This window comes from Mobula birostris, chromosome 12 (assembly GCF_030028105.1).
Source record: "Mobula birostris isolate sMobBir1 chromosome 12, sMobBir1.hap1, whole genome shotgun sequence".
Lineage (NCBI taxonomy): Eukaryota > Metazoa > Chordata > Chondrichthyes > Myliobatiformes > Myliobatidae > Mobula > Mobula birostris.
Window position 1 is genome coordinate 55,996,140 of NC_092381.1, and position 27,547 is coordinate 56,023,686.

General features: G+C 42.6%; 1 pseudogene; it reads right to left on the minus strand.

Annotated features, from left to right (window-relative positions):
- The window catches only part of LOC140206227 (cytochrome P450 4B1-like), a 47,706-nt pseudogene extending 20,727 nt beyond the window's left edge, over window positions 1-26,979 (minus strand).
- Between the last annotated feature and the right edge of the window lie 568 nt (window positions 26,980-27,547).

Consider the following 27,547-nt stretch of genomic DNA (forward strand, 5'->3'; position numbering starts at 1 on the left):
AGATCTAATGGCCAGAAAGGCTGTTCTACAACTCCACGTGGAGAGCGAAGGGCGTGACAGGGCACAAAAGAGGTCATGGTCATCCACTGCAACCAGGGAAAACTCCAGTTGTGACGTCTACTCGTATCACTGGACGGAGACTTCCAAGGTCGAGAGAGTGGAACTGCCCCAGTGCAATGGCTGTTCCACTTTAAAAACTCTCCCGCATAGATTTCCTGTCATTGTCGAATACGACAGACAGCCACCAGTAGTATCGGTAGTGTTCTAATTTATTCTGTGAAAAAGACTAAGGAGCTGGTGATGGACCTGAGGAGAGCTAAGGTACCGGTGATCCCTGTTTCCATCCAGAGGGTCAGTGTGGACATGGCAGAGGATTACAAATACCTGGGGATACAAATTGACAATAAACTGGACTGGTCAAAGAACACTGGGGCTGTCTACAAGAAGGGTCAGAGCCGTCTCTATTTCCTGAGGAGACTGAGGTCCTTTAACATCTGCCGGACAATGCTGAGGATGTTCTACGAGTCTGTGCTGGCCAGTGCTATCATGTTTGCTGTTGTGTGCTGGGGCAGCAGGCTGAGGGTAGCAGACACCAACAGAATCAACAAACTCATTCGTAAGGCCAGTGATGTTGTGGGGATGGAACTGGACTCTCTCACGGTGGTGTCTGAAAAGAGGATGCTGTCTAAGTTGCATGCCATCTTGGTCAATGTTTCCCATCCACTACATAATGGACTGGTTGGGCACAGGAGTACATTCAGCCAGAGACTCATTCCACCGAGATGCAACACAGAGCGTCGTAGGAAGTCATTCCTGCCTGTGGCCATCAAACTTTACAACTCCTCCCTTGGAGGGTCAGACACCCTGAGCTAATAGGCTGGTCCTGGACTTATTTCATAATTTACTGGCATAATTTACATATTACTATTTAACTATTTATGGTTCTATTACTATTTATTATTTATTGTGCAACAGTAACAAAAACCAATTTCCCCCGGGATCAATAAATTATGACAGTGACTATTTAAATACATAACTTGTTACTCAATTAAATGAGACTTTGTCTTTTTTTATATCTATTTAATTATTTCCATGAACATGTTCTAATTGGGGCAGCCGCTTAAGTCGTGGTCCCTATGAGTTCTAATTAACTGGAATTCACTGTGGATTTTATGGACTGTGGACTGCTTCCATACAATGCTATCAATGACTGCATCCTCCAACCCTTCACTATCATTGCAACATCCAAGATGATGTCAATATCTTCAAATTCTTTGTAGTTGCTAACTTATTGAAGTAGTGAAGTCATTTCATTCTTCACTCCCAACCATCTCTGGCATTTTGAAGCCTGAATGCTTGGAACTGCAGTGAGCAAATTGGTTCTGAACTGTCTTGCTGCTTATTTCTTGTCAATTTTCAGTGCCAAAAATCACTGTTTTTTGAACACAAGCACATGCAACTGACGCTATTTAAAACTGTTCACACTAAGCACAGTGTAATGCTTAACGGCTACACAAGTGTACGTGTCTAACACTGGTTTGAAACTGTTCAGCAACAGTCTCCAGCCCCAGTTAAGTGGCATAGTGTCCCAAATGAACAAAGGGAATCCCAGCTATTTTGTTGATTAGTTTTCGTTCTTCTAGAGTTGTCCCAAATAAAAGAGCCTGCCCTAATTAACTGATGATCCAATTAACTGGAATCCACAATATATATAATTAAATAAGTCGTGCAGAAAGAGATCAGAAAATTAGTGAGGTAGGACACATTGGTTCATTGACTGTTCAGAAGTCTGATGGTGGAGGGGAATAAGCTGTTCCTAAACAATGAGTGCATGTCTTCAGGCTCCTCATCGACATCTGAAATTCTGCCGACAGCAGTGGTGGCATTGTTGAATTTATATTTGGTGTTCGAGCTGTGTCAAGCCACGCAATCATGAGTGTAGAGGGAATGCAGCATAGGCTAAGTACACTTCCTTCAGGTGTCCCTGCATTGATGGTTAGCAAGGAGGGGATCCACACTGACTGTGCTGGATGTGGACGTCAAGGATCCAATTGCAGAGGGAGGTACAGAGGCCCAGATTTTGAAGTCCGTTGATTAGTATTGAGGTGACGATGGTGTTCAACACCTAGTGGTTATCAATAAACAGTAGCCTGATGTAGGTACTGCTGTTGTTCAGGTGGTCCAAGGCCAAGTGGAGGGAGTGAGATTGCATCCACTGTCGACCCATTGTGGCAGCCAGCAAATTGCGGTCAGTCCAAGTGTTTTCTGAGCCATGACTTACCTCTCCAAACACTTCATCACAGTAGATGTGATTGCTACTAGGTGATAGTCATTGAGACAGCTCCCCTGCCTTGCTGTGACCATTGTCACAACATTTCTAGAAACTTATCCTTCAGGTGCTGCTCTTAACTGCAGCCTACCTTACTATAGTTACTGTGGTATCAAACTTACCTTCTAGAGTTTGCTGTTCCCCACCTTTATTTCATGGCTGAGACAGATATTGAGGAATGTATATTCACAGCATTCGAAACTTAAGCATTGAAGGCTATAGATGAAATTGGATTAGCATAGATAGGTAATTGATAGTTGACATGGGCATAGTCATGTCATTGGTTGTAGTTGAGAGCTTAATATCAAAGGATATACTTTGTATCAAAAGGACAGACAGGAAGGCATAAGCTCTGTTGGTAAGAGATGAAATTACATCTTTAGAAAGAGGTGACATAGGGTCAGAGAATATCGAATCATTATGTGGAGTTAAAAACTGCAAAGGTAAAAAAAAACAATTTGGGAATCATATATAGACCTACAAATAGTAGCCAAGATGTAGGGTTGAGATTGCAAAGGGAGCTGGAAAGGTCAAGTAATATGGGGAATGCCACAATTGTAGTAGGGACTTCCATATGCAAGGGGATTGGGAAAATCAGATTGGTGTTGGTATGCAAGGGAGGGAATTTGTTGAATACCTGCAATATGGCTTTTTGCAGCAGCTTGTGCTTGAGGGAAAGGCTATCTTAGATTGGGTGTTGTGTAATAATCCAGATTTTATTAGGGAGCTTAAGGTAAAGGAAACAGTAAGAGACAGTGATCATAATATGATTAAATTCATACTGCAATTTGAGAGGGAGAAGCATAAGTCAGATGTATCAGTATCACAATGGAATAAAGGGAATTACAGAGGCTTGAGAGAGGAGTTTGCCCAGGTGGATTGGAGGGGGATACTGGTGGGGATGACGGCAGAGCCGAAGTGGCTGAGGTTTCTGGGAATAGTTCACAAGGCACAATATAGATATGTCCCACAGAAGAACTTGTTCTCAAATGGCAGGGGTAGGCAACTGCGGTTGACAAGGGAAATTAAGGATTGCATTAAAGTTAGGGAAAGGGCATAGAATGTAGCAAAAGTGAGTAGGTGATTGGGAAGTTTTTAAAATCCAACAAAAGGCGACTAAAAAGGCCATAAGAAGAGAAAAGATTAACTATGAGGGCAAACTAGCCAATAATATAAAGCAAGATACTAAAAGCTTTTTCATTTATATAAAGAGTAAAAGGGAGGTGAGGGTTGATATCGGACCACTGGAAAATGATGCGGTAGTAATGGGGGACAAAGAAATGACAGATGAACTTAATGGGTACTTTGCATCTGTATTCACTGTGGAAAACACTAGCAGTGTGCCAGAAGTCCGTGAGTGTCAGGGAGCAGGAGTAAGTGCCATTGCTATTACAAAGGAAAAAGTGCTAGGCAAACTGAAAGGTCTTAAGGCAGATGGCACCAGAAGACCACATCCCAGAGTTCAGAAGGAGGTTCCTGAAGAGATGGCAGATGCATTGGTTATGATCTTTCAAGAATCACTTGATTCTGGCATGGTCCTGGAGGACCGGAAGATTGCAAATGTCATTCCACTCTTTAAGAAGGGAGGAAAGCAAAATAAAGGAAATTATAGGCCAGTTACCTAACCTCAGTGGCTGGGAAAGTGTTGGAGTCTATTATTAAGGATGATGTTTTGGGGTACTTGGAGATTAATGACAAAATAAGTCAAAGTCAACATTGTTTCTGTAAAGGGAAATTCTTCCTGACAAATCTGTTAGAGTTCTTCGAGGAAGTAACAAGCAGGGTGGACAAAGGACAGGCAGTGGGTGTCACTTACTTGGATTTTCAGAAAGCATTTGTTAAGGTGCCACACATGAGCCTACTTAACAAGATAAAATCCCATGTCATTACAGGAAAGATACTGGCATGGATAGAGGAATGGCTGACAGGCAGGAGGCAGTGAATGGGAATAAAGGGGGCCTTTTCTGGTTGGCTACCAGTGACTAATGGTGTTTCTCAGGGGTCAGTATTGGGACCACTACTTTTCACATTGCTTGTCAATGATTTAGATAATGGAATTGATGGCTTTGTGGCAAAGTGTGAAGATGATACAAAGATAGCTGGAGTGGTAGGTAGTGCTGAGAAAGCAATGCTATTGCAGAAGGACTTAGACAAATTGGAAAAATGGGTAAAAAGGGGTAGATGGAATACAGTGTTGGGAAATGTATGATAATGCATTTTGGTAAAAGGAACAAAAGTGCAGACTATTATTTGAATGGGGAGAAAAATCAAACATCAGAGGTGCAGAGGGACTTTGGAGTCCTTGTGCAAGACTCCCAGAAGGTTAATTTACAGGTTGAGTCTGTGGTAAAGAAGGCAAATGCAATGTTGGCATTTATTTCAAAGGTAATATAATATTAAAACAAGGAGGTAATGCTGAGGCTTTATAAGACACTGGTCAGCCTGCACTTGGAGTATTATAAACAGTTTTGGGCCCCATATCTCAGAAAGGATGTGTTGTCATTGGAAAGAGTCCGGGGAGGTTCAAGAGGATGATTCCAGGAATGAAGGGGTTAACATATGAGGAACATTTGGCAGCTTTGGGCCTGTACTCACCGGAATTTAGAAGAATGCAGGGGATCTCATTGAAACCTACTGAATGTTGAAAGGACTAGATAGGGTGGAAGTGGAGAAGATGTTTCCTGTGGTGGGGTGGGGGGGGTATCCAGAACTAGAGGACACAGCCTCAAAATTGAGGGGTGACCCTTTAGAACAGAGGTAAGTAGGAATTTGTTTAGCCAGAGGGTAGTGAATCTCTGGAATGCTGTGCCACAGACTGCAGTGGAGGCCAAGTCTGTGGGTATATTTAAAGCAAAAGTCAATAGTTTTCTGATTGGTCAAGGCATCAAAGGTTATGGCAAGAAGGCAGATGGATCAGCCATGATGGATCGGTGAGCAGTCCCGATGGGCTGAATGGCCTATTTCGCCTCCTATGCCTTTTGGTCTTATGGACATGGTATGCAGAAGGGCTGGTATAAATGAACAGGAGTCATTGAGATGAGAGAGGAAAAATGAGAGAGTGAAAGGCAGAAGGAGAAAAAGCAGAAAAGGTTAAAGTGAAAAGTAAATCTGTCAATTAATTCCTATGCTTTTTTATTGTATTATGTAACTAGTTAGTTACTTAAACTAATAAACTATAAAGTGACTAATAAACAATAAATAACAGCCATGTTAAACAAAAAAGGAGGAATTTGATCAGAAAATATTATTCATACTAACCACGGGATTAGAAGAAGGAAAACAAGCACTGTAAGTGGACAGTCCTGACGAAGGGTCTCGGCCCCAAACGTCAACTGTACCTCTTCCTGGAGATGCTGTCTGGCCTGCTGCGTTCACCAGCAACTTTTATGTGTGTTGCTTGAAATTCCAGCATCTGCAGATTCCCTCGTGTTTGCGACTGTAAGTGGACATTGGGAGGCATGCAAGGCTGCTAATGAGTAGGATAGAGCATGACTCCTGTTTTATTTTAATATTGAACAGTGGGCAACCATTAATAATAAAAATACGGCATTAAAAATTTCTAGCCTTTCAATCTGACAATTGCTGTGGTATCTGAAGGCACACTTCAGAATACTATCTAGTGTCATAAAGCTGAGATGATGGGAGAGCTCCACTGATTTTCCATTCGTGCTGAGTAGTTCCCATTTGTCCTATGGAAAAAGATATGTTACTCACATCAACACAGACAAAACACTGGAGGAACTCAGCAGGTTGGGTAGAGTCTATGGACAGAAATAAAGAGTCGACGTTTGGGCCTAAACCCTTCGTCTGGGGCCCTTCATCCAGCATCTGCAGAATCTCTCATATGAAATATTGCACTGCTATATTGAGTGCTTAGCTACAGAAGGTAGGGAAATCTTAGGCTAAGGAAAAGATAACCACCTCGAGTTTTAGCCCTGATTACGATTCAGGCATCCAAACAAAATTTAACATGGCTCTAAGACAGCACTTCCCAATCTGGGGTTCAAAGGCCCCTTTCTTAATGATATTGGTCCATGACATAAAATGAGTTGGGAACTCCTGCACTAAGATATTTATCAATGAATTAAGACTCCCACTTACCAATGTCTCGCCAAGCTAGCACTATTAACATTTGCACAGTCAGTTTACTTAAATATATAATTATCTACAACAAATCCTAAGTCAATTTTACATTATGAATGAAGTTATTCCATGCCAAAGCAGAGTGGAACCATTCATATTTAGGGAGATTTAGAAATTATTAAGAAATTGTTTGCAATGTAAAATTCACATCTTGGTAGTTGTAATGTATGCCTCCTGTACAATGTATTAATATAATCTTGCATTAGTGGTCTAACATAGAAAGCCAAAGAGGAAGGCAGTCATTTCAAAAAGAAATGAAACAATATTCAGTGAGACCTAATTCTGTATCCTCTCCAGGAAATTCATGCAAATGTACCTCAAATTGTGTGGCATTGTCACCAAAGACCTTTAGAGAATTGCTACAAAAACCATAGAAATTGGATCAGGTCAGGCAAGGCCATAAATTAGCTAAACTCATTATTCCCACACCGCGTACCGCTCGGTTTTACCTCCTCCCAAAGATACACAAGCCTGACTGTCCCGGTAGACCCATAGTTTCTGCCTGCTCCTGTCCAACCAAACTTGTAACTGCCTACCTGGACTCCATTTTGTCATCCATAGTTCAGTCCCTCCCCACCTACATCCGCGATACATCCCATGCCCTCCACCCCTTCAATAACTTCCAGTTCCCCGTTCCCAACCGCTTCATTTTCACTATGGATGTCCAATCCTTATACACCTCCACCTCCATTCCCCATCAAGAAGGCCTCAAAGCCCTCCGCGACTTCCTGGATAATAGACCTCACCAGGTCCCCACCACCACTACCCTCCTCTGGTTGGCGGAACTGGTTCTCACACTTAATAACTTCTCTTTTGTCTCTTCCCACTTTCTTCAGACTAAGGGTGTAGCTATGGGAACTCGCATGGGACCCAGCAACGCCTGCCTCTTCGTTGGTTATGTGGAACAGTCTGTGCTCCAAACCTATTCTGGTACTGCTCCCCAACTTTTCCTTCGGTACATTGACGACTACATTGGTGCTGCTTCCTGCACCCATGCTGAGCTCGTCATTTTCATCGACTTTTCTTCTAACTTCCACCCAGCCCTCAAATTCACTTGGTCTATCTCAGACACTTCTCTCTCCTTTCTCGATCTCTCGGTCTCCATCTCTGGAGACAGACTGTCCACTGACATCTTCTACAAGCCCACTGACTCTCATAACTACCTCGACTATACCTCTTCCCACACCGCCACATGCAAAAATGCCATTCCCTATTCCCAGTTCCTCTGTCTCTGCCGCATCTGCTCACAGGATGAGGCTTTCCATTCCAGGACATCTCAAATGTCCTCTTTCTTTAAGGATCGTGGTTTCACTTCTGCTGTCATCAATGATGCCCTCACCCGCATCTCCTCCATTTCCCGCACTTCGGCCATCACCCCATCTTCCCGCCACCACAACAGGGACAGAGTTCCCCTTGTCCTCACCTACCACCCCACCAGCCTCCGGATCCAGCACATTATCCTCCGCAACTTCTGCCACCTTCAACGGGACCCCACCACTAAGCACATCTTTTCCTCTCCACCCTTCTCTGCTTTCCGCAGAGATCGATCCCTCTGCGACTCCCTGATCCACGCATCCCTCCCCGCGGATCTCCCACCTGGCACTTATCCCTGTAAGCGCAAGTGCTACACCTGTCCTTACACCTCCTCTCTTGCCGCCATTCAGGGCCCCAAACAGTCCTTCCAGGTGAGTCAACACTTCACTTGTGAGTCTGTTGGGGTCATCTATTGCATCCGGTGCTCCCAGTGCGGCCTCCTCTACATCGGTAAAACCCGACGCAGATTGGGGGACCGCTTCGTCGAGCACCTCCACTCCGTCCGCCACAACAGACAGGATCTCCCGGTAGCCACCCACTTCAACTCTGCTTCCCATTCCCATTCAGATATGTCCATACATGGCCTCCTTTACTGCCATGATGAGGCTAAACTCAGGTTGGAGGAGCAACACCTCATATACTGTCAAGGTAGTCTCCAGCCCCTTGGTATGAACATAGAATTCTCCAACTTCCGGTAATTCACTGCCCCTCCCTTCCTCTATCCCTATTTCACATCACCTCCCTCATAGTTCCGCCTCCTTCTACTACTACGCATTGTTCTCCAGCCAATCACCCCCCTGCTTCCCCTCCCCCACCCCTTTGTCTTTCAAATTACTGTTTTTTTCAACCACCAGCGTTCTTCAAACCCTCCCCAAAGTTTTTCCTTCAGTCCTGACGAAGGGTTTCGGCCCGAAACGTCGACTAACCTTTTCAACTGATGCTGACTGACCTGCTGAGTTCCTCCAGCGCATTGTGAGTGTTCCTTTGACAGCAGCATCTGCAGATTATTTTGTGTTTACCATAAATTAGCTGCTTCCTGTTCTTAATGAGTGCCACAGGAACTAACATATTATCCAGCCTCTATTTCCTTCATAAGGGAATCAAAAGGGATCAAATCCTCTGTCTCTGCAAACAGTAATTTCTTGTATGTAGCACCTTAAAATTCATTCTGGTGCAGTTATAATATGGTATCTCCAATGTGATTCAAGAGGGATTAGTCATTAATTGTTAGTTTTAACCTAATTAGCCCCCAGAGGGGATATCCATTACACTTAAGAATTGATTCTCAAAAATGAGCTTGCTGAGGAGCAACAAGAGATCCCATATTCTCTGGTCTGGGGACTCACCAACATTGATAACACTGCACTAATATTAAGTTCATTGAGTGAACATCTCTACCATTGTAAATTTCAAAACATTAAAAACCTTCTCAATCTACTTAGTTATAGATTAATGCAGGTAAAAGTTTCTTTTCAGCAAATCCATTACAGAGAATGAAAGACAGTTGAGAGCAAGAAGACAATAATGATGGGAAAAAAGATGAAAGGAAGAAGGAAAATCATTCTTTTTCACGGTGCTAATGATGACTGTGATGAAGAGAGAAATAGTGTCCCAGCCATCAGCGAGTCTCTGGACCTATATTGCAGCTTATGTTCCTCTGTTACAAATTCATCCACACAACCAGCTCGGTTACTTGCTAATTCACTCCCACGCACAAAATTAGGCACTTTATTTAGAAAATCAGTGTTGTTGGGATATTGCACTGACTGATTTACAGAAATATGAGAAAATGGAAAGAGTGGAGAAGCCATGGAAAATTATAACCATGTCTTTGTAGCAGTGGGAAATGGCAATTATAGGTACTCACCTGAAAAGTAGAATCTTTGTGAAAAAGTACATCAAACTGAAGACTCTAAGTACAGGTTCCTAAAGGGTTGTGACTCTTGACTTTGTAGATATTCTTTCAGCTAGAAATGTATTTCTATATAATGGGTGGAGTATATTATTTTGCTTTTCCCCTGTAACTTAACCATATGAACAGAATCTCCAATAATATTCTATCAACATTATGCTAATCCATTAGGGGGGAGTTCACTAGGAAATTCATCTAAAGGTTGTTTGGTTCTAAGTTCCCATCAAATGGTACAAACACATTTCATGTAAGAATCATACAAAGAGTGGGGTCTGGATGGTAAAACTGCTGCAAGTGTAAATAGCTAATACTCCTTTCAATAACCAGTATCCCACTCTTACTGGAAAGTCACAATTAAGAGTTATCAGAAGTCTCAATATACATACCAGCATGATTCTAGTGGCCTCTGTGATTTCCTGCGCATAAAGCTTTAATACATAGTAGTGGAACCCAGGTGTCAATAGTCGCTGATGACGATACCACTTCTGACCACTGGATATTAGCAAGCGGTAACCTGAAATTCATAGAGTATTATTTCTAAATATAAGCATTATGCACCCTTTTAATCTGCTAGTTAAATTGAAAGACTTTTGCTCCTGTAAAGAGTTGGATGCTAATTTGAAATGAAGCAGTTATGGAGCCCTCCCAATGATTCAGTTGATAAATACATTGAAAAATATGGAACTAAAACCTAGAAATTAGGAAGATTCAAACATTTAATTTCTTATTCAGATTACTTCAGCTAAGGTGACAGTTTGATAATTCAGCCTCAGAGCTCCTGAGGGCTGGAAAGCTAAAATTAGCCAAGATGGTTACTCTTGCTTAATTTACAGTGTGTTATCATTAAAAGTGCACTGGTTTCATGACTGCCTCTTGATCTAGCATACTGCTGTATTTCACTACTTCATCTCTCACATGAAAAATGTCAACTTACTGGGGAGGAACAGGGTGAAGTACAGGTACAGCCAATGGTGGACAATACCGATTAAATTTGCTCCTTCCGGGAAGGAGCAGAGAAGTGGATTAGAAAGCAAAATAATTTCTAGACATAATCTCTTTTTCTCCAGTCCCACCAAAGTCATTTCAGGCTGACTGTACTTTTTTCCAAAGATGCTGCCTGGCCTGCTGAGTTCCTCCAATGTTTTGTGTGCATCGCTAAGTTCTAAGCATTATATTTGCCTATTGTATGCAAAAACAATTGTGAAGTTCAATGTTACAGCAAGCTAACAATAGGTAGAGATTTATTAGGCATTTTTAAAATTAATAGCAAACTTGTAGCATATACAGTTTACATTTTCATCAGCGTGTTTGCTCAGTACATGATACAATGAGAATGAGCTTATCCAGGGCAAGATATCAATTAAAATTAGCTCGAGGATTTACCATCTGTTAACCTGCTCCACTTCTGGTGCCTTCAATTTGAACCTGTTGTGCTGAACAGTGACAGACACATGAAGCCAGCTGTACTAGGAAAGAAGGCAAACTGTTGTGGTTTCAATGGTGGGAAGCAAAGCTGGGCCAGAGAGGCATAAAGATGTGCATTTTAATCTCTTACTTCTTCCAAGTTTAACTGAGGTTAAAAGAGGCAGAAGTGCTTCTTAAATCCAATAAGGAAAATCTAGGCCTTCCCTTGACTTAGCCACATGAAAGCAAGGAAGGGTCGACTGTTTAGGCAACTGGCTACGAAGATGGAAGGTGGTAAGAAAAATAGTGAACTGTGAAATTATTCTTCAATTAAAAAAAAGAGAATAGGAGAATCTTTTTACATGTAAACATTAAACTGCAGGGGAATTGGGTGGCCCACTTACATGAACTGAAAAATAGAGGTTAGTTGGTGTAAAATTGGAATCTAAGAGAAATAATGAAGTCTTTCTTGCTACACACATAAGCAACACATAGAAGAAGCAAACAGTCAATGTTAGTCATAGTCATAGTCATACTTTATTGATCCCAAGGGAAATTGGTTTTTGTTACAGTTGCACCATAAATAATTAAATAGTAATAAAACCATAAATAATTAAATAGTAACATGTAAATTATGCCAGGAAGTAAGTCCAGGACCAGCCTATTGGCTCAGAGTGTCTGACCCTCCAAGGGAGGAGTTGTAAAGTTTGAAGGCCACAGGCAGGAATGACTTCCTATGACGCTCTGTGCTGCATCTCGGTGGAATGAGTCTCTGGCTGAATGTACTCCTGTGCACAACCAGTACATTATGTAGTGGATGGGAGACATTGTCCAAGGTGGCATGCAACTTGGACAGCATCCTCTTTTCAGACACCACCGTGAGAGAGTCCAGTTCCATCCCCACAACATCACTGGCCTTATGGATGAGTTTGTTGATTCCGTTGGTGTCTGCTACCCTCAGCCTGCTGCCCCAGCACACAACAGCAAACATGATAGCACTGGCCACCACAGACTCATAGAACATCCTCAGCATCGTCCGGTAGATGTTAAAGGACCTCAGTCTCCTCAGGAAATAGAGACGGCTCTGACCCTCCTTGTAGACAGCCTCAGTGTTCTTTGACCAGTCCAGTTTATTGTCAATTTGTATCCCCAGGTATTTGTAATCCTCCACCACGTCCACACAGACCCCCTGGATGGAAATAGGGGTCACTGGTGCCTTAGCTGTTACAGGTCCGATGAAGGGTCACGGACATAAAGTGTTAAGACTTTCTCTTTCCACAGGTGCTGCCTGGCCTGCTGAGTGTTTCTAGCATTTTCTGTTTTATTTTCAGATTTGCAGTACTTGCAGTTTTTTGTTGATTTTCACATAAGGATTGGTCTCTCCACAGAAGAATATGCTTACCTCTAACAATGAATCACTGGCTTTGATTGCTGTGAATAGAGAACTGATTTATTAGGAGTGATTGAATAAAATTGCCTATATTTTCAGAAATTTAGTTAAAAGAAAAGTGATCTTCTTGACACACAGTATATACATTTTTTATGGGATTTGACGGTGTGGAAGCTCAGTGTCTGCTCTAAGGATCCTAGTCTCACAGTTAGCAGAAGACCCATCTACTTTGTAAGAATAAGGTAATGAAAGACTGTTTCACTTGAATGGTTATGTTGCTTTGGAATTCTTCACTTCAATGGACTAACAATACAAAACCTCTGAGAATATTCAGGACTAAGACTGCTAAATCTTCAGATGGCAAAAACTTCAAGAAATATGAGAAAGGTTATGGGAAGTATGATTGTCACATGTACTGATATACAGAGAAAAGCATGTCTTGCATACTGTTCATAGGGATCAAACAATTACCCAGTGCGTTGAGGTGTGTAATGTCCTGGTTAAGATTTTTACTGTTATGCTGTAGGTATTTCACTTTAGCAGCTCTGTAAGAGCAGTCTGTTCTGCTTTCAGCCTGTTTGGGTTTGGGCTGAGATAAGAAGCTTTGTTTTTCACCTTGGAAATGGGGTGTCAGCCAATCAGGGTAGTAGAATCGGAAGAAGGTTCTAGAGATTGCGGGGTGGAGAGGTTTTTGTTGGTGGGAACTGGGAGAAAGATGGTGGAGGATGCCATCCCTGATGCACAAGGTGCTTTGTGCAGATGAATGGCTTCGAGGCGGAAGGACCAATACTCCTGTGGGAGACCCGGTCGTTCAAGATGGTTTTAGAGCGACCTTCAGAAGGTAGTGTGTGCTTTCACGCAGACCGAGGGTCCAGCACATGACAACTTCAAGATTTGAGCTGCACCGTGCACATGTGACTGTATAAGTATAATGGGCCCTTTCTGGTTTTTCTTTTTTTCCCCTTTAATAACTGTTTGCTTAAGTTAACATTCTTAAATATATTTATTAATTTTATGCAGTGTATGATCTGTTATTTCTTGCTGAAGGGTGATTGCCAGGGGCGGTAAATCACACAGCATTCACACAAACTGTGGTTTGGGTGGGTGAGACATCCCAACCCCACGGATTTGGTGAGACCAAAGCCATTTACACTCTAGACTATGAAGCCTGAGAAAGGTGGGTTTCTCACTGCGGAATCCATTGGCTGTTAGCGAGGGGCTAACAAGTCGCATTTCCAGAGACGCTCAGTAAAAGAGAGTTTCAGGTAGAACAAGGTAAAAGAATAATAATAAAAAATAAATTGTAATATCTCCACAGAAAGCGCAGGGCAGATAAACAGTGAAGATCATAACAAGGTAGATTATAAGTCAAGAGTCCATCTTGTCGTACCGGGGAACCATTAACAGTCTTATAATAACAGGGTAGAAGCAGGTGTTTTCAGGCTTTTTTATCTTTTGCCCACTAGAAGAGTGGAGAAGAGAGAATGTCAGGCGTGGGTGGTTCTTCGATTAGACTGGTTGCTTTATTGAGACAGCGATAACTGTAGATGGAGTCCATAGAGTGGAGGGTGGCTTCTGTGACGTGCTAGGCTGTGTCCACCACTCTCTGCGGTTTCTTGCAGTCACATACAGAGCAGTTGCCATATCAAACCGCTATGTGTCCAGACAGTTTGCTTTTTATAGTGCACTGATAAAAATTGGTAAGGATTGACAGATCATGCCAAATTGCTTTAGCTTCTTGAGGAAGTAGAAGCATTAATGAGTTTTCTTGGCCATGGTATCTACATGGCTGGTCCAGAATAGGTTATTCGTAATACTCACTCCTAGCAACTTGAAGCTGTCCACCCTCTCAGCCTCAGCACTGCTGATGTAGACAGGAACATGTGCACCGCTCCACTTCCTGAAGTCAATGACCAGCCCCTTTGTTTTGCTGACATTGAAGAAAAGCTTGTTGTCATGACACCATTTTACCAAGGTCTCTATCTCCTTGGCCTTGCTTTACTTACTTCCTTATTAAGCCCATACCCAACTGAGGCATAGGCCGCCAACAACAGTCCTCTATCTGGGCCAGTCTTTCAAGTTATTCCCGGGTGTAGACCGTCCTTGAAGGTCCTTCCTCTCCCACGAATAAGGTCTCTGGAGTCTCTATTGGCATTTCTGTAGCACTGCGCTTTTACAGGATGGGGTTGCTAACCTCATACACAACACTTCTCCTTTTGCAGTTGGGCTTGGGACTGTCCATGATAGCGTTTTTCTGTACTCCAGCTCATTGTTATATGAAATGTGGCCCACTACGGAGATATCATCTGCAAACCTATAGATGGAGTTGGAGCAGAAACTGGCCATGCAGTGATGAATATACAAGGAGTAGAGTGGGAGGCTGAGGAGGCAACATTGTGGAGTACCAGGTGTTGAGAATAACCATGGTGAAGGTGTTGCTACCTGTCCTTACTGACTGCAGTCTGTTGGTCAAAAAGGTCAAAGATCCATTTGCAGAATGAGGTATTGACTCACAGCATCTGGAGTTTGGTGATAAGTTTGCTTGGAATTACAGTATTGAAAGTCGAGCTGTAGTCAATAAACAATAGTCTGACACAGGTGTTTTTACAGTGTAGATGCTCCAGAGATGAGTGTAGGGCCTGGCAGATTGTGTCTGCCATCTTCCAGCAGTAGGCGAATTGTAGTGGGTCGAGGTTGTCTGAAGGCTGGAGTTAATGTGTCATGACCAGCTTCTCGAAGCACTTCATGATAGTAGATGTCAGAGTCACTGGGCAGTAGCTGTTGCAGTATGTTAGCTTGTTGTTCTTAGATAATGGGATGATAGTAGTCTCCTTATGTATGGGAGAACCCGAGATTGAAGCAGGGAAAGATTAAAAACATTTCCAAATACCCTTGTTAGCTGATCTACACAGGATCTAAGGACACAGCCAGGGACAGTTGCTGGTCCATATGCTTTCCACAGGCTCACTCTCCGTGGACTCACTTATCTCCACAGGGGTGGCTGTGGATTCAGGTGCACTGGAGGCGATTGGGGTGGGTGCAGATATCCATTCCCATCTGCTCAAAATAGAATGTATTAAGATGTGCTGTGATCTGCGATTCTGCCTGACTTCGTTTTGTAAAAGTATGGAAATTCTGCCATGTCCTTACAGTGATCTTCTGACATTTTAGAATCAATTTTTTCTTGTCGTTTTGCTTATTTGAGGTGGACGCGTACAGGCATCCATAGGGCTGTACAGAAATGATAAGGTTCACAGTGATGGGGAGGGTCTCTGAAAAGTTACTAACATATTGTGCAGTTTGTGATAAAGCTGATGATTTATTGATCATAGTACCTACCAATCCAAGGAACCATAAACCGGTAGACCACATCATCTCTAGGTTCTGAAATGTAAACAAAGAAGCAGATTGTTCAATAGTCAAAATTATATAAATAATTTGTTCTTTTCTGTGTTATTTATTCATCTGAATTTTCCTCTCGTTATTTCACAACAAAAACAATTTCAGTCTCTTCACAAATTAAAACTAAAAGTTAATGGTCTTTATTTCCATTTTCTGAGATTGATTTCATACATTATCGTATGATACTAGGTAAATTTGAGGGCACATTTAATCGCCTAACAAGGCATTAGTTGGGAATTTTATATGTCGCATCTTTTCAAGGCAGTTAGTCCACCTTTGGTCCCCACCTGGCACTCAGCTCTCACCTGCGGCTCCTCGTAGCTGTTTGCATGCGAAAGCGGTCACACCCTGGGCAACAGCTTCAACAAGCCGGCTAAACCGGGTGAGGGTAGCCGACGGGTCTCAAACCCTTGGTGAGATAGGGAGTTGTCTATCCCAGTATGTAAAGGCAGACTCCGGCAGATTGAGTGGACGAGACCAATGGAAGGTCCAACAGTCAAGAAGGCGGTCTCTGCAAGCGTCGTGGAACATGTAGAGCACGACAAGACACAGAAGACGTCCTGGTCATCCACTGCACCTAGTCCCATCTCCAGCCGTCTCGACTCTGTCTTGCCACTGGATCCAGATGGGAATTGGGAAGAGAGAGTGAGGCTGACGCTGCGCAACTCTCCCTCACTTAAATCCAAATCATGCGCTAGTCTCGACATCATCAATGGTGTCAAGGTCTTCATCAATGATGACGATGGACGAACAACAACATGGGTTACGATAGATAATAGACTTTTTATGGAGAAGTTGGCTGACAGACAGTTCTCAGGAATGGATCCATTGTATATCCCAGGCACAGACTGTATTTTGTCTTTTCTTCAATGTCCTATGAAGTGGCCACTTAATGAGTGAGACTTTACAATATGGATGATTTAAAAATGATTTTCTCTCTACTATTATTTTCATTGATATATAAAAGTAAACAAAATATACAGATTTAATTAATGATTCTAAAAGTTGTAAAAGTACAAGTACAATGGTATACGACTATTTAATATGTGGTAGTGCATTGTATTTGCTCTGACTCTTTGTTAAGAGACATATTTATTCGGCTTCTTTGAAAATTTCTGAAGTTCATTTATCTTATCCAGTCTCATTTTTCTGCTCCTTTGAATTCAATCTATACCTCTCTCTATCTATTGAAACCATAGAAACCATAGAAACTACAGCACAGAAACAGGCCTTTTGGCCCTTCTTGGCTGTGCCGAACCATTTTCTGCCTAGTCCAACTGACCTGCACACGGACCATATCCCTCCATACACCTCCCATCCATGTATCTGTCCAATTTATTCTTAAATGTTAAAAAAGAACCTGCATTTACCATCTCCTCTGGCAGCTCATTCCATACTCCCACCACTCTCTGTGTGAAGAAGCCCCCCCTAATGTTCCCTTTAAACTTTTCCCCCCTCACCCTAAACCCATGTCCTCTGGTTTTTTTCTCCCCTTGCCTCAGTGGAAAAAGCCTGCTTGCATTCACTCTATCTATACCCATCATAATTTTATATACCTCTATCAAATCTCCCCTCATTCTTCTACGTTCCAGGGAATAAAGTCCTAACCTATTCAACCTTTCTCTGTAACTGAGTTTCTCAAGTCCTGGCAACATCCTTGTAAACCTTCTCTGCACTCTTTCAACCTTATTTATATCCTTCCTGTAATTTGGTGACCAAAACTGAACACAATACTCCAGATTCGGCCTCACTAATGCCTTATACAACCTCATCATAACATTCCAGCTCTTATACTCAATACTTTGATTAATAAAGGCCAATGTACCAAAAGCTCTCTTTACGACCCTACCTACCTGTGACGCCACTTTTAGCGAATTTTGTATCTGTATTCCCAGATCCCTCTGTTCTACTGCACTCCTCAGTGCCTTACCATTAACCCTGTATGTTCTACCTTGGTTTGTCCTTCCAATGTGCAATACCTCACACTTGTCTGTATTAAACTCCATTTGCCATTTTTCAGCCCATTTTTCCAGCTGGTCCAAGTCCCTTTGCAGGCTCTGAAAACCTTCCTCACTGTCTACTACACCTCCAATCTTTGTATCATCAGCAAACTTGCTGATCCAATTTACCACATTATCATCCAGATCATTGATATAGATGACAAATAACAATGGACTCAGCACTGATCCCTGTGGCACACCACTAGTCACAGGCCTCCACTCGGAGAAGCAATTCTCTACCACCACTCTCTGGCTTCTTCCATCGAGCCAATGTCTAATCCAATTTACCACCTCTCCATGTATACCTAGCAACTGAATTTTCCTAACTAGCCTCCCATGCGGGACCTTGTCAAAGGCCTTACTGAAATCCATGTAGACAATATCCACTGCCTTCCCTTCATCCACTTTCCTGATAACTTCCTCGAAAAACTCCAATAGATTGGTCAAACATGACCTAACATGCACAAAGCCATGTTGACTCTCCCTAATAAGTCCCTGTCTATCCAAATGCTTGTAGATTCTGTCTCTTAGTACTCCCTCCAATAACTTACCTACTACCGACATTAAACTCACCGGCCTATAATTTCCCGGATTACTTTTCGATTCTTTTTTAAACAATGGAACAACATGAGCCACTCTCCAATCCTCCGGCACCTCACCCGTAGACAGCGACATTTTAAATATTTCTGCCAGGGCCCCCGCAATTTCAACACTAGTCTCCTTCAAGGTCCGAGGGAACACTCTGTCAGGTCCCGGGGATTTATCCACTTTAATTTTCCTCAAGACAGCAAACACCTCCTCCTTTTCAACCTGTACAGTTTCCATGATCTCACTACTTGATTCCCTCAATTCCATAGACTTCATGCCAGTTTCCTTAGTAAATACAGACGCAAAAAACCTATTTAAGATCTCCCCCATTTCCTTTGGTTCCGTGCATAGCCGACCATAGAGGACCAATTTTATCCCTTACAATCCTTTTGCTCTTAATATACCTGTAAAAGCTCTTTGGATTATCCTCTACTTTGACTGCCAAGGCAACCTCATGTCTTCTTTTAGCCCTCCTGATTACTTTCTTAAGTATTTTCTTGCACTTCTTATACTCCTCAAGCACCTGGTTTATTCCCTGTTTCCTATACATTTCATACAACTCCCTCTTCTTCTTTATCAGAGTTGCAATATCCCTTGAGAACCAAGGTTCCTTATTCCTATTCAATTTGCCTTTAATCCTGACAGGAACATACAAACTCTGCACTCTCAATATTTCCCCTTTGAAGGCTTCCCACCTACCGATCACATCTTTGCCAGAGAACAACCTGTCCCAATCTACGCTTCTGCTATCTCTTCTGCTTCCGACTGACGCTTGTCTGCTCGGCTGTGACCCCTTAGTCTATCTTTATTTGTAGACAAAATTCAGTAAATCCGTCATTTTAAGTCAAGCCATATTGCGAACTGAGATGATTTACCCCGCTGAACAACTTTGTTAATAACTTCACATTGTACACAAAAATACTATAATTATTTTTTAAGAAATTTTTTGAAAACTTGTAATTCATGTGAGAAAAGATTGACCAATAAATTTAAAAGATATGAACTTGTGGATACTTTTGTGGATTTCACTGTGCAGATTATCTGCTTTGACATGGGACTCCTGAAAAGTGCCCCAAATGAGGGGCAGTCCATTAGTGAATGTTGCAAATAATTTGGGATACTTATTACCCATCCATCCCTATAAGACTAAACAAGGTCTTGGCTTTTTCTCAAGGCTACTTGGCTGTAAGCTAAATTAGATTTTTTTGTAATTTTTCTGAGTTATTGTTGAAATAATTGACTGAATTCCCAACAGTAAAGGACCTTACAGTCAGTATTATTTATTCAGGGGTTCAGGGCCACAAGCTGTGAATTTCCTGTTATTAACTTAAATAAATGAAAAATTAGAGGTGCTACTCCTCCCTGATACCCCATACACCCATGTAACATTGTTCCATTTATACATTATAATTCTCTAATTTTATTTAATAATCACCTTGAGGCTAGCCATAATTAAACTAATGAAATATATACTGCATCCAATCATTAAGGAATCCCATGAAAATTTTTGATTGTCTAGCTTGAAAGGTGCTTTTAAAACATATGGTAGAATTTGTGCAAAGTCAGATTTCCATAGATCAGGTTATTTGTAACCTAGAGAGGCCCTGCAATGCCATTTTTGTACTGTGGACACATTTTCATTAGAATCAGGCAATGATACAGAATCTCTTAAAAATTAAAACTAGAACTTCTAGTTTATGCATCCAGGAAAAGTCTGAAATTCCTCACCTGAAACTGCAAGCAATGCCTTGGCATAATCAGGATAGTAGAGAGCTAAGAATGCTGTGAATGGACCAATCCACACTTGGTGGCCATATGGATAGCTGTTTGCCCATTGCACAGCCTTATCCAAATCAGCCCCATCTTGAGCAAGCTGTGATGAAATTAAATGAGAAAGAATAAAATATTGACGAAATTGGAAGATTTTGCCTCCAGAAATCTTGTCAGACCTGACATTCTTGGACAGACCTCTTAAATGAGAAAGATGAAATATTGATCTCTCAATTCCATCTCATCATGGCCTTGCTCTTTATTTGTTTACCTACACTACATGTTCAAAGTTCAAAGTTCAAGTTCAAAATAGACTTATTATCTAAGCATGTACGTGTCTACTATGAGATTTATTTTCCTGCAGGCATTCACAGTACAACAGAGAAATGCAATAGAATCAATGAAAAACTACACACAAAGACTGACAAATAACTAATGTGCAAAAGAAAACAATCTGCATAAACAAAAAACGTAACTATAATAGTAAATAAATAAAACTGAGAACATGAGTTGTAGAGTCTTTAAAAGTGAGTCCATGGGTTGTGTAATCAGTTCAGAGTTGAGGTAAGTGGAGTTATCTACACTGGTTTCAGGAACCTGATGACTGAAAGGTGATAACTGTTCCTGAACCTGGTGGTGTGAGATCTATGCCAATGCCCTTCTGGCTGAGCTTTCCATAGAGAGGCTTGTCAAGCACCTACTAAAATCCATATACACCACATCCAGCAGTGAGAAGAGGGCATGGCCTGGATAGTGTGAGTCCTTGATGATGGATGGCAGCACTCCTTTTAACGGTGCTCAATGTCTCTGTAGCTATAACAATATATTTTGCATTCTGTTTCTGTCCCTCTCCTTTTTCATTAGGCAGGTAGTACATATGTATGGGATAAAGGTTAACTTGCAGGTTGAGTCGGTGGTGAGGGAGGTAAATGAATGTTAGCATTCATTTCAAGAGGTCTAGAATACAAGAGCAGGGATGGGATGCTGAGGCTTTATAAGGCACTGGTGAGGCCTCTTCTTGAGTATTGTGAACAGTTTTGGGTTCCTCATCTTAGAAGAGATGTGCTGGCATTGGAGAGGGTTCAGGGGAGGTAAACAAGGATGATTCCAGGAATGAAAGTGTTATCATATGAGGAACATTTTGATGGCTCTGGGTCTGTACTCACTGGAATTTAGAAGGATGAGGGGGGATCTCATTGAAACCTTTTGAATGTTGAAAGGAGCAACAGAGTAGATGTGGAGAGGATGTTTCCCATCTAGGACAAGAGGGCACAGCCTCAGGATAGAGGAACGTCCATTCAAAACAGAGATGCGGAGAAATTTCTGTAGCCAGAGGGTGGTGAATTTGTGGAATTTGTTGCCACATACAGCTGTGGAGGCTGGGTCACTGGCTGTATTTAAGGCAGAGATTGATAGGTTCTTGATTGGACATGGCATCAAAAGTTACGGTGAGAAGGCCGGGAAATGGGGTTGAGCAGGAGAAAAAAAGGGTCAGCTATGATTAAATGGCAGAGTAGACTCAATGGGCCAAATAGCCTAATTCTGCTCCTATGGTCTTCTGATCTATTGGATGGCATGCACATTAAAAAATTTTCAGTACATATGACAATAATAAACTAATTACATTGACAGGGTAGGAAATTACCATAAGAAATGAAAAGCCAGATGTAGCTAAGAATAGCACAAGAAAAAACCTTTAGCCACTGAAAAAGGACCAATGGTCCTGTCCTAATTATGATGGCAGGCAGGAGATATTTTTGTGGGTTTTACTCTTCTACAAGGTAATGTTTTTGTTTTGAAAACTTATATCTACGAATTCTAGTAGTTCTTCAGAATATTATCCTGCAGAAATAAAGTGCTATCAGGAACTTTATCCATATGCTTCAGTGTTTACCAGTGAGAAGGACCTTGATGAATGTGAGGCTATTATGCTGGAGCATGTTGAGGTTAAGACAGAGTTGTTGTTGGAGCTTTTGAAGAGTATTAGGATAGATAAGTCCCTGGGGCCAGATGGGATACACTTCAGATTATTATGGGTAGCAAGAGAAGAGATTGTTGGGCCATTGATGATAATCTTTGCTTCCACACTGGAGCCTGGGAAGTTTTGTTCCAGTTGTTCCTTTGTTCAAAAACGTATTAGGGATAAACTGGTGAATTGTACTGTGGACCAGTGAATCTCTACGTCAGTGGTGGGCAAGCCTTTGGAGAGATTTTGTAGGGACAGGATTTAGAAGCATTTGGAGAAGCATAGTCTTACTTAGTCAGCATGGCTCTATAAAGGGCAGTTCGTGCTTCGTGAGCCTGATTGGATTCTTTGAGGAAGTGACAAAAGAAACTGATGAAGTAGAGTGTGGATGTGGTGTATATGGATTTTAGTCAGGTGTTTAACAAGCTTCCTCATGGAAAGCTGATCCAGAAGGTCATAGGCATGGGATATATGGAAACTTGGCTCTGTAGATTTGGAATTAGCTTGTCCACAGAAAATAGAAGGTGGTATTAAGTGAAGTGTATTCTGCTTGGAGGTATGTCACTAGTAGTGTTCCACAGCGATCTGTCTGGGATCCCAACTTTTTGTGACTTTTATAAGAGACTTGGATGAAGAAGTGTGGGTTAGTATGTTTACAGCTGACACAAAGTGATAGTGGTGCGGACAGCGTGAATGATTGTCATAGGTTACAACTGGATATAGACAGGATTCTGAGCTTAGAAGTGGCAGATGGAGTTCAATCTGGAAAAGTGTTTAGTATTCACTTTAGTTGAACCTCAAGGCAGAATATAAAGTTAATGGCAGGATTCTTAGCAGTGTCGGGGAACAAACAGAGAGATCTTAGGATCCATAGAACCATAGAAACTACAGCACAGAAACAGGCCTTTTGGCCCTTCGTGGCTGTGCCAAACCATTTTCTGCCTAGTCCCACTGACCTGCACACAGACCATATCCCTCCATACACCTCCCATCCATGTATCTGTCCAATTTATTCTTAAATGTTAAAAAAGAACCCGCATTTACCACCTCGTCTGGCAGCTCATTCCATACTCCCACCACTCTCTGTGTGAAGAAGCCCCCCGCTAATGTTCCCTTTAAACTTTTCCCCCCTCACCCTTAACCCATGTCCTCTGGTTTTTTTCTCCCTCAGTGGAAAAAGCCTACTTGCATTCACTCTATCTATACCCATCATAATTTGATATACCTCTATCAAATCTCCCCTCATTCTTCTACGATCCAGGGAATAAAGTCCTAACGTATTCAACCTTTCTCTGTAACTGAGTTTCTGAAGTCCCGGCAACATCCTTGTAAACCTTCTCTGCACTCTTTCAACCTTATTTATATCCTTCCTGTAATTTGGTGACCAAAACTGAACACAATACTCCAGATTCAGCCTCCCCAATGCCTTATACAACCTCATCATAACATTCCAGCTCTTATACTCAATACTTTGATTAATAAAGGCTAATGTACCAAAAGCTCTCTTTACGACCCTATCTACCTGTGACGCCACTTTTAGGGAATTTTGTATCTGTATTCCCAGATCCCTCTGTTCCACTGTTCTACCTTAGTTTGTCCTTCCAATGTGCAATACCTCACACTTGTCAGTATTAAACTCCATCTGCCATTTTTCAGCCCATTTTTCCAGCTGGTCCAAGTCCCTCTGCAGGCTCCAAAAACCTTCCTCACTGTCTACTACACCTCCAATCTTTGTATCATCAGCAAATTTGCTGATCCAATTTACCACATTATCATCCAGATCATTGATATAGATGACAAATAACAATGGACCCAGCACTGATCCCTGTGGCACACCACTAGTCACAGGCTTCCACTCGGAGAAGCAATTCTCTACTACCACTCTTTGGCTTCTTCCATTGAGCCAATGTCTAATCCAATTTACCACCTTTCCATGTATACCTAGCGACTGAATTTTCCTAACTAACCTCCCATGCGGGACCTTGTCAAAGGCCTTACTGAAGTCCATGTAGACAATATCCACTGCCTTCCCTTCATCCACTTTCCTGGTAACCTCCTTGAAAAACTCCAATAGATTGGGCAAACATGACCTACCACGCACAAAGCCATGTTGACTCTCCCTAATAAGTCCCTGTCTATCCAAATGCTTGTAGATTCTGTCTCTTAGTACTCTCTCCAATAACTTACTTAATACCGACGTTAAATTTACTGGCCTATAATTTCCCGGATTACTTTTCGATCCTTTTTTAAAACAATGGAACAACATGAGCCACTCTCCAATCCTCCGGCACCTCACCTGTAGACAGCGACATTTTAAATATTTCTGCCAAGTCCATAGATTCCTCAAAGTTGGCATGCAAGTTGATAAGGTGGTTAGGAAGGCATATGGTGTTCTGGCCTTCATTAGTTGTAGGTTAAGTTCAAGAGCCATGAGGTAATGTTGCATCTTTACATGACTCTGGTTAGACAACACTTGGAGTACTGTGTTCATTTCTGGTCACCTCATTGTAGGAAGGATGTGGAAGCTTTAGAGATTTCCTAGGATGCTCCCAGAATTAGAGAACATGTCGTATGAGGAAAGGTTGAGAGAGCTAGGGCTTTTCTCCTTGGAAGCAAAGGAGGATGAGAAATGGCTTGATAGAGGTTAATAGTAAGGTTATTGAGTTTACGAATGATATCTAATGATAAAATTAAATGTGCTTGGGAATCGTATCTTCAAGAGACATTTTCAGATAATCAATGGAGTAAAATCTATCATTCAGTTAATAACTCATCTATTTATGCCCATCATTCCTTGATACAGTTCAAGGTAGTGCACCGGGCCCATATATCAAAGGATAAACTAGCGCGTTGTCACAATGGTGGTGCATTGGGAGCAAGGGTGGACCCATATGCAAGACACATCTTGTGAGGTTACTTAAATTGGGTTTATTGTTCGATACCAGGAGAGCTAGGCAGGAGCAGGAGTAGCGAACTGGACAAGGGCTCAGGACTACTACTAGGCTGGGACTAGGGGTCTGGGCTAGGACTCGGAATTGGATCCCAGAACTAGAGAAGACATGAAGAGGCTAGGGTATGGACTCCGAGCCAGACACTTGGCAAGGACCCAGTACCTGGGTCTTGCCTCGGACCCCAGAACCAGGCATGGACATGACAAGGGCTAGGGAGAGGAGGAACATGGAAAACAGAGCCTCGGTCTCGGGAGAGCAGGTACATGGAACCATCGACAAATACGCAGAACACAGAGTTGGGACCCCTCCTTGGGTACAGGACATAGGGCCGGGACTCACACACAGAACAGAGAGTCGGGACCCCTCCTTGGGTACAGGACACAGGGCTGGGACTCACACACAGAACAGAGAGCTGGGACCCCTCCTTGGGTACAGGACACAGGGCTGGGACTCACACACAGAACAGAGAGCCGGGACCCCTCCTTGGGTACAGGATATAGGGCCGGGACTCATGACCCTCCGCAGGGCAACAGCAAGACGGCCTGACTTACCCCACGGAGGCGAGGACAAAACAAGACAAGACATGACCCCCCATGGGGCAACGGCAAGACAGCCAGACTTACCCCACGGAGGCAAGGACCAGACAAGACAGGACATGACTCACCGCGGGGCAACGGCAAGACGGCCTGACTTACCCCACAGAGGCGAGCACAGGACAAGACCAACATGAAAGCACACCAGACAGTACCTCTCTAGCTCCGGCGATAGAACTAGACTGAAGTGCAGGCGAGGGCTGCAGACGATGGCTAGAGGTGAGAGGGGCAGAGAAGGGATTCAGACAGGGTGGTAGGACAGGAATCACAGACCGCCAGGGCCAGGACTTGACTCGGAACTGGGAAGCCGCCAGGAAAAGGACTTGACTTGGTGCTTGAATGCCGCCAGGGCCAGGACTTGACTTGGTACTCGAATGCCACCAGGGCCAGGACTTGACTTGGTACTCGGAGGCCACCAGGACCAGGACTTGACTTGGTACTCGGAGGCTGCCAGGGCCAGGACTTGACTTGGTACTCGGATGCCGCCAGGGACAGGACTTGGACTTGGACATGGTACTTGGATGCAGCCAGAGCCAAGACTTGGACTTGGATGTGGACGTGGTACTTGGATGCCGCCGGAGCCAGGACTTGGACGTGGTACTTGGATGCTGCCAGAGCTAGGACTTGGACTTGGTACTTGGATGTCGTCAGAGCCAGGATGTGGTACTTGGAACCTCCGGGTAGTGGCAAGCTCTAGACTCGGCCCAGGGACAGTAGACAGTGGCTCCTGATTCTCTCCGGCAGGTTTACTGACGGACCCACCTTGATGAGGAAACTTTGCAGGCTCGCTTCAAAGATGTAACTGGACAGGGTTGCTCCGGTGAGGAAGGGTGAATTACCGGCACTTGCTTCAGCAAAGACAAGGCTTGCGCCGGCTAGATAACATTGGCACACCGTACCTTTGATGACCTTGCAGACGCTCTCGCCTCGAACGGCTGAAAGTCAAAGACTATAAACTATCGGTTCAACCAAGAGTAAATTGCCTCCAATCACCAAGGCCAAGGGACACGGGAAAACAGGGAATCAATGGTCTGGATCGTAACATAAACCAAGTAAATTTAAAGGGACCCGGATCCGGACAATGACGCGTACTTTCTCCAATATTAATCCTATTTGTGACAGTATGATAGCCTTTTTGACCTTACTGTCTAGGAGAGCCATTTTATTGAAGTGGAGGGATTCTAATCCACCTACGGTCTTTTGTGGCTCTCGTCCATTATGTCCTGTTTAAGTTTAGAGAAAATAAGAAGTCGGACATTTGATACATCCTTTAAATTTGAGCAAATATGGCGACCTTTTATCTAATATTTTCATTTAGTTTGATTTATTACTCTTTTAATTTTTTTTTCGAAGTTTTAGATTTGATCAGAAAGTCTTTTTCTCTTCTTTTTTTGGTCATATCCTCAAAATGGACTGCCCAGTCCCTTTTTTTTTGTTTTGTTTGTTCTGGTTTTTTTTTTATAGTGTAGTGGGTTTTTTTTTCTTTTAATTTAAAACCCAATGTTTTTCCCCTTTCTCCTTTTAAACTGGTAAGAGGAGAATTGTTATTTTCTTTTTTTTATTATATATTTTATACTAGTTTAACAATATCTATGATTTTGACAATGTCTATTTTAATCTTGGTTACTGATATATATAAGAATAAAATAAAGGCATCCGTTAGTCTTGCAAGACAATGGATCTGCGCCTGGAAAGTCTTCACTCTCCTAGGCAAGGTTGTATGGAGGACCAGCAGTTGCCCATGCTGCAAGTCTCCCCTATCCACAACACCAATGTTGTCCGAGG